This window comes from Arvicola amphibius, chromosome X (genome assembly GCF_903992535.2).
Source record: "Arvicola amphibius chromosome X, mArvAmp1.2, whole genome shotgun sequence".
Taxonomy (NCBI): domain Eukaryota; kingdom Metazoa; phylum Chordata; class Mammalia; order Rodentia; family Cricetidae; genus Arvicola; species Arvicola amphibius.
In genome coordinates this window covers 125,777,125-125,786,013 of record NC_052065.1, presented here as the reverse complement: position 1 = coordinate 125,786,013, position 8,889 = coordinate 125,777,125, and the positions used below count along the sequence as shown (strand labels likewise).

Below are 8,889 nucleotides of genomic sequence, written 5' to 3'. Positions count from 1 at the left end.
AAATCTAATACTTGCTTAGTCCTAGGAGGCTGTATATCTCAGTTGATCTTGATATGCTGGAATCCCAAAGGAGTAGGCTCCAATTCCATCAATGGAATGGATGTGCTGACAAGGCAAAAGCAAGCAGGCAAGAAAGAACAATGCTTCATTCCTCCATTGTCCTTATATAGGCTTCCAGTAGAAGGTGTACCCCATATTAAAGGTGTGTCTTCCAGTCTCAAGACCTATACTAAAGGCATGTGTCATCCTGCCTTAAGATGTGGATTAAAGGCATCTGTCTACCAGCCTCAAGATCTAGTTCACAAGTTTGCCCTCCATGTTTGGATTGTAGTTCCTTCCAGATATAGTCAACTTGCCAACCAAGAATAGCCACCACGGTCCACTTCTTGTCAACTTGTTACACAATCATATCTCTTTATGTCATGAGTAATTTGCAAATGAAAAATATAATTAAGTCATAATAATGCCTAATCATAATGTAACTATCACACATACAATCACATTACATATATTTAACCAAGAAATAATTACATTTAACATGATATAACTATCCCTTGTACAACCACAAATACATTTTAAATTTAGAAGTGGCAATGTCCTTTGGGGGACATCCTTCTATTACCTCAAACTTATGTGTTATAACCATTGATATTCTCTTAACTGATGTTACAGTATATGATAGGGAAATTGAACAAAACACAAATATCTATGCAAATACATTCTTAACAAAATAAAACAGAAGCACTCATGTCAGTAATTATCTCATTTTTGCAACTGGTCATGTAGCCGTAGATGCTATTATTTAGAACTATTTTCATCTACTACACAATCGGTATTCCCTCTACCCTCTGAACATCTCAGCAGGCCTTGACTTTTTGTTCTTGAGGAGTGATCCATACCTTCATTCCTGATGAGTCTGTGCCTTTGGTTATCCTGCCTGGATTAGGCTGTTGTAGTTTTCCATTAACTTTAGTCACAAGGCACAGTGGCACCAAGGGAAGCCGTAAAGGATCTTCTGCACTCCAGACATAATCCTTCTTACCTCCATTGTAGAGAGGCAATCCAGTTTTCTCATGGTAATCTGGATCAATCACCCACACTCTCACTATTATTCCTTCTTTAACCTTTTGGTTTAAGGGCATTAGAAGTCCAAAGTGATTAGGAGGAAGACTGAGTTTCCAGTTCAATAGAATGTTTTTTAGCTCCTGGCAGGAGCATTTCTCTTTCTGGAACCAAAACTTCTAGGCCAGCAGAACTTAGGGTTTTGGGAACAGGAAGCAAAAACTTTCTTAGTGGATAACTAGGAGTGATAGTGAATGAAACTATTCCCTTTTTGACCCCTTGATTCCTGGGCCCATAGATCCTGGATATGGGAGAAGCAGTGCCATATTTTGGACACTGATACAAAGTATATTTTGCCTTCTAGAGAACCCTTTTCCCAGCCCTGCAGACTGATACCACTTAATTGGCAATATAACTACATTTTAAAAAGGCTATTCCATCTTTTGATCAGGCCAGCTGCCTCAGAATGGTGGGGGACATGCTAAGACCAGTGCATTTCATGATTGTGGGCCCACTGTCACATTTCTCTGGTTGTGAAGTGAGTTCTTTGGTCAGACGTAATACTGTGTGGAATACCGTGTCAGTAGGTAAGCATTTTATAATTCCATGGATGGTGGTTTTGATGAGAAGCACTGAATGCAGGAAAGGCAAATCCATAACTGGAATAAGTATCTACTCCTGTAAGGACAACGTGTTATCATTTCCATGGAGAAAATGGTCCAATATAGTCAACCGCCAGCAAGTTGCTGGCTGGTCACCCCAGTGAATGGTGCCATAACTGGGACTCAGTGTTGGCCTCTGCTGTTGGCAGATCTGACACTCAGAAGCAGCTGTAACCAGGTCAAACTTGGCGAATGGAGGTCCATTTTATTGAGCCCATACATAACCCCCATCTCTGCCACCATGGCAACTTTTTTATAGGCCCATTGAGCAATGACAGGAATGTCTGTGGAAAGAGGCTAACTGTCCACAAAACAGGTCACACATACTATATACTTTGTGGCAGGACAATTGTCTATATTCTGTCAATTACGTTTTAAATAAATACTGATTGGTCATTAGCCAGGCAGAAAGTATAGGCAGGACAACCAGACATGAAGTAGAGGTGGTTCAGTGAGAACAGGAGAATTCTGGGAAGGAAGAAGCCCATTCCTCCCCAGTCCTGCCCAGACACAGAAGAAGAAAGATGTGATTGCTCTGCTGAAAAAAGGTACCCAGCCATGTGACTAACAAATATAAGAATAATTGGATAATATAAGTTATGAGTTAATAAGAAGCCTGAGCTAATGGGCCAATCAGTTTATAACTAAAGTAGACCTCTGTGTGATTTCCTTGGGACCTAATGACTGCAGAAACCAGGCAAGACAGAAACCCAGACATGAAGATGAAGAAAACCTCTAAATGGTTTACAGTGTGTTAAAAATATATGCAGACATTAGAGTACTGGATTGAGCTCCCAAGGTCCAAATGAGGAGCAGAAGGAGGGAAAACATGAGCAAAGAAGTCAGGACCGCAAGGGGTGCATCCACCCACTAAGATGGTGGGACTGGTCTAATGGGAGATCACCAAGGCCAGTTGGAATGGGACTAATGGAGCATGCGATCAAACTGGCCTCTCTGAATGTGGCTGATGGTGGAGGCTGACTGAGAAGCCAAAGGCAATGGCACTGGGTTTTGATTCTACTGCATGGATGAAGCTATGGGAAACTTGTCTGTTTAGATGCTCACCTTCCTGGACCTGGGGGTAGCTGGGAGGACCTTGGACTTCCCATACATAGGGTAGGGATCCCTGACTGCTCTTTGGCCTGGAGAGGGATGGGTAGGGGGAGAGGGGGAGTGGGGGGAGGGGAGGGAAGTGGGAGGAGGGGAGGAGATAGAAATTTTTTATTAAAAAATATATCAAATTATATATATATATATATATATATATATATATATATATATATATATATATAAAAAACACAGACTAATGGTCAAAGTCCTTAAAATAAAAAAGAAAGAGAGTAGTTGAGTGTGGTGGTACACACATTTAATCTCAATGCTTGGTAGACAGAGGCAGGCATACCTCTGTGAGTTCAAGGCATGGTGGCACACACCTTTCATCCCAATACTTGGGAGGCATAGGCAAGTGGATCTCTGTGAGTTCAAAGACAGCCTGGTCTACAGAGGGAGTTCCAGGACAGCCAAAGATATACAGAGAACCTGTCTCAAAAAATAAAAGTAAAAAAAAAGAAATAGAGGTTAAAGTAAAGCCACATAAAGATAGGAAATACACAGAGAATCTGAATACTGTATGTTATTATGCTCTCTTTGAATTGTTTGAATGCTGAGGAAGGAGCAACAGCTACTGAAATATATTTGTTTATGAATGTTGCTAAATTAATCCAAGATAGGTATTTTGGAAATACCTTGACTTCAAAATTGAAGTCAAAAAGTATGTTACTTTAGAGAAGAGATTTTGCTTTTGTTTCCAGAGGAAATGAGAGGCTGTGAATTCATTCTGAGTTAATTAAAATTAGGTTTGATCATGGAAGCCCACCTGAGAAATCTCAGGTCGGAACAGATGGCCTGGATATCTGAGTTCTACATCCAGAACAGATTCAAGACTGATGCCTGAGATGATCAAGACTCACAGGATATTCTATTCAGGACTTGATCATAATTCTAAATTTTCTTTAGGTCTCCATAAGATTATGAGTACCACCAACCAGCAGGAAGTAACCTGGAAAACTATGCCCACATTCTCCCAAAATGGACTATGGATGTTCTTGTGTTGTTGTTGTTGTTGATGATGATGTTTTTTGTTTTATTTAAAGGGGTAAGTGGTGCAGGACAATTGTCTATATTCTGTCAATTATGTTTTAAATAAACGCTGATTAGCCAGTAGCCAGGCAGGAAGTATGGGGGTGAGACAACCAGACAGGAAGTAGAGGCAGGGAGATGAGAACAGGAGAATTTTGGGAAGAAGGAAGCCCATTCCTCCCCAGTCCTGTCCCAATCACAGAAGAAGGAAGATGTTATTACCCTGCTGAAAAAGGTACTGAGCCATGTGGCTAACATAGATAATAATAATGGGTTAATATAAGTTATAAGAGTTAATAAGAAGCCTGAGCTAATGGGTCAATCAGTTTATAGCTAAAGTAGACCTCTGTGTGATTTCTTTGGGACCTAATGACTGTGGGAACCAGGCAGGACAGAAAACCCAGACAACACGACTTGATTAATGAAATCCTCCTCAGCTTAAGTTACCTTTTGCTGAACATTTGCATGGGACATGTGTATCTTCAAATCCTTTTCCTATTTGGAGTGATCTATCCAAATACTTATTCCCCAGATATCTTTCTTACAAATTTTCCCATCACGCTCTTTCCTAGTCCCTGACCATCCAGCTGAAACCCATAAATCAGTAAACAACCATACATTTGGCCATCTCCCCTTTCAAACTGTAATACCATGTGTAATGCCTGGAGTTCTGCCCACTGTGAATATTTCCTTTCACTAGTAACTTTCAGGTTTGTCCAAAAAGAGTTTGTCATGCTGCAATTATCTCCTTCTGGGTGATGCCTATACAATGTGCAGTACTATCAGCAAATTAGGCCCTAGTGTTTTCTTCCTCAGTCAACTGATCATAGCAAAGACCCCATGAGACTATAGGTGAATATTGGGGAGTAGATCACATTATTAACAGGAGTAGAAACTATAGTCACTTGGGTGACTTCTTCATGTAGCTCGCTTGTACCTTCAGAACCTGCTCATGCCTGATCTCATATATATTTCCATTTGACAGTTTGCTGCTGTGCACATCATATGTGTGATTCAGTGGATCTGATAACACCCAACTCATGATGGTTAGTTCATATCTCATGGTAATTTCATGGCCCTTGTCAAATGTTCAGTTTCTACTAAAGTTCAATATCAGGCCAAGGGCTGTCTTTCAAAGTGAGAAGAGTTGTCTGTAGATGATGGTAGATCCTTTTTCCAATATCCCAAAAGTCTGTTCTGTGATTCACCTATAAGGGGCCTGGCAAAGGCTCCAAACAGCATCTCTATCTGACACTGATACCCCAAGTACCATAGGGTCTTCCCAATAAAATGGTCCAAGTGGTAGAGCAGCCTGCAAAGCAACCTGGACTTGTTGAAGAGCTATCTCCTGTTTCAGGTCCCACACAGAGCTAACAGCTTTCTGAGTCACTTGGTACATTACCTGGAGTAACAACCCAAGTAAGGAATGTGTTGTATCCAGAATCTAAATAGGTCCATTAAATATTGTTCTTCTTTCTTGGTGATGGGAGGGGCCTGGTGCAATAACTCATCCTTTATGTTAGAAGGAATATCTCTGAATGTCCCACACCACTGAACTTGTAAGAATTTCACTGTGGTAGAAGGTGCTTGAATTTTGGTTGTATTTATTTCCCATCCTCTTATATGCCTATGTGTTGCCAATGAATTGAAAGTGGTTGCTACCTCCTCCTTATTTAATCTAATCAGCATAATTTCAGCAATATAGTGCACCAGTGTGATATTTTGTGGAAGAGAAAATCAAGATCCTTTCTAAATTATGACACAAGGAAAGAGAGTTAATATATCTCTGAAGGAAAACAGTGAAGGTATACTACATATCATGTACCTGGATATGTGTTAATTTTCTCAAATGAGGATGCCACATCTAGTACAGTAGCTGCAATTGGAGTTACTACCTGATTGAGTTTGATAGTTCACTGTCATTCTCCATGATCCATCTATCTTCTGCATTGCCCAGAAAGGAAAGTTAAAGGGAGATGTGGTAGGAACCACCACCCTGCAACTTTCATGTCCTTGATGGTGACACTAATTTCTCTAAGACCACCAGGGATGTGATAATACTGTTTTTGGTTCGCTATTTTCTTTGGCAGAAGCAACTTTAAAGGCTGCTATTTAGCCTTTCCAATCACAATGGTCCCACTCCAGATGTCAGGAAACCAATGTAAGAATTCTGCCACCTTCTAAGTATATCTATCCTATTTATACATTCTAGACCTGGGGTAAATAACAACAGGAATATTTCAGGGACCTACTGGAACTACTGTGAGTCAAGCATCAGATAAAACTCCATTAATCACCTGGCCTACATACACTCCTAGTGTAACTGGAGGGCCATAAGGTTTCTTGGAATCTCCCAGAATCAGTATCCATTCAGAACCAGTATCCAACATACCCTGAGAGGTATGACTGTTTCCTTTCCCCCAGTATACAGTTAACCATGTAAAAGTCCTCAGGTCCCTCTGGGGAAGAAATAGAGAAAAGCTTACTATAAATGTTTAGGTGTCCCATCAGGTTCCTTTCTCAGGGAAACCTGGTCATCACTTCATTCAAGAGGTTTTGGGCCCGCAAACTGTCTCAAATCTGGAAATTGATTCACTGACTGATATTGCCTTTTGCCATGATAAAATGCAGCCTTTTTTTCATTTGTCTTAGAATTATTCTGCTTATACAGATAAAACAGAAATGCAATAGGCTTTTTATCTATTTTATGCCTGGAAGCACCGTGCTTGATTAGTCAGTTCCAAAGGTCCATATGAGTCATACCACTATAAAGTTCACTTTTCTTGTGCTGACCACTATGAGTTAGGCCATTATAAGCATTATTTTGTCTACATTGCCCATTATGAAAGCTATGATCACCTTTCCTCTGACAATTCAATGTTGCCACCTTGCTTCTGCTACCTAGGGGGCCAATTAAACTCATGAAATTGAAGTCATCCAGTTGAGCAGCAGCTTCCCCAACCCTAAGGTCTGACCCAAAATTCTCTTCAAATGTTCTGGTGCCCCTTTCTTCCACCATTTTGCATCTTATAGGATTAGTGAAGGGCATGTCTTCTGAGCCTTCCCATTGTGGAAGATTAGGTTTTACACAGTGTACCTACTCCATCATTGCAATTTCCCTAAGTCTTAAAAACCCTTTATTAACACTAAGCCAAGGGATATCAGGCATCCCCAACTCCTTCTCAGTGGACCACATTTGATAAATATTTCAGCAAACCATTCAAACAAATTAGTCACACCTTTTTTAATTATGCAAGCTTCCATATTAAACACTGAATCTCCACTCAGAGAACCCATATTAATAAACTCAACTTGATCTATTTATGTACTTTTCTGCCATTATCCCACACCCTTAAAATCCATTCTCGTGTATATTCTCCATACTTATGCTTGAACAAACTAGAAAAATAATTAAGCTCTATAGTATAGTGCACTTCCTCATGGACTACACTTTCTACCTCCCTTCTAGAGCTTGCTTTGTCTTGAGACTATTTATATATCTAGAGGAAACTATTGGTGGCCTTGAGGGACATCAGTATTGTATTTTATGGTATTTCTTTCAGAAAAAGTCACTGCTTGTTTAGTAGACACCCAAGGATTAATTTCCTCAATGAAAAGAGCAATATTTCAAAGGGTGGGACTGTGAGTACTACTTCCTCAGGTGAGATTCTGAAGGTTTAAAATTCTCAGCTTCAATAGGGCCCTACCTCACAATTCCATCCCAGGTTATAGGACTTCATGCTTTAAAAATTAATGTTCTTACATTAACCACTGAAATCTTCTAGGACTTGAATTTTCGCTGTAGTTTGGCCAACCTTATAATGAGGGCTTTGGTTTGATTTTCTGCAACTTCAGCTCTATGGCTGAAGGAGAGAAGATCATCTTTCAAGGCACACTTAAAAACCCTTAGTCTCTTTATTAAAATATGGAACTGTTCATCTTTATCATTAAGTTCACTGTCGTCCTATACCATACTATGAAGTTGTTAATTTTGTGATGAAGCTCTATTCCTATCCTTTACCAATTTATCTAGAGATATTAAGAGTAATCAACCAGAACCATCATTTCCCTTATTTCTCCAAAACTGTGACCACTTTCATATATAGGGCTATTAAATCCATTGCCACTCACTATTAATGAACCAAAATAATCAAAGGCATTTATCTCTTTAAGTTTGAAGTACAGTTTGCACCATGGACTTTTAGTACTCTTTGATATCCTAGGAGAGAGAGGTACTGGTGAGGTTTCAGTACCTGAATATGCTGGTGAATTTGAAGGTGCTAGATAACTAAAAAGCATATTCTAGATACTTAAAAGATTTATCCTTATACTTCTATTTCTCTAGAACCACTCTGACACCAAACTCTGTAATAGTCAGGATTCTCTGAAGTCACAGAATCTTACATGTATGTGTGTGTATAATTAATTGGAATTACTTACAGGCTGAAGGCCAACAATTACTGGCTGTGAATGGAAAGTCCAAAAATCTAGTAGTTGCTCAGTCCCAAGAGTCTGTGTGCCTCAGCTGGTCTTCTGTATATTCTAGAGTCCCGAAGAAGTAAGATCCATTGCCTGTGAAGGAATATATGTGCTGACAAGGTGAGGGCCAACAGGCAAAATGTGAATCCTTCCTTCTTTCGTTGTCCTTATATAGGCTTTCAGCAGATGGTGTAGTCCAGATTAAAGGTGTGCCTTTCTTCCTCAAGGTCTGGATTAAAGGCAATGTGTCATCCTGTCTCAAGATCTGGATTAAAGGTGTGTGTCTTCTAGCTTCAAGATGTGGATCACAAGTGTGCCCTCCATTTCTGGACTGTAGTTCATTCCGGATACAGTCAACTTGACAACAAAGAATAGCCATCACAAACAATATCCTTTTAGTTCATGTGAGAGTTTATGACTGTAAAAAGAGCTTGTCCCATCTGGCTACCACAACTTGCAACCTCCCAGGTATCTGTGGTGATCTTCTCCAAAAAAAAAAAAAAAACTCCTCTCTCTTCCTTGACTTTCCTCCAAATAATAGCTATAC

The 8,889-nt window shown here is 39.8% G+C and overlaps 1 pseudogene; it reads right to left on the bottom strand.

Annotated features, from left to right (window-relative positions):
- Nucleotides 1-762: 762 nt before the first annotated feature.
- Nucleotides 763-6,882, bottom strand: LOC119804488 (annotated as a pseudogene).
- Between the last annotated feature and the right edge of the window lie 2,007 nt (nucleotides 6,883-8,889).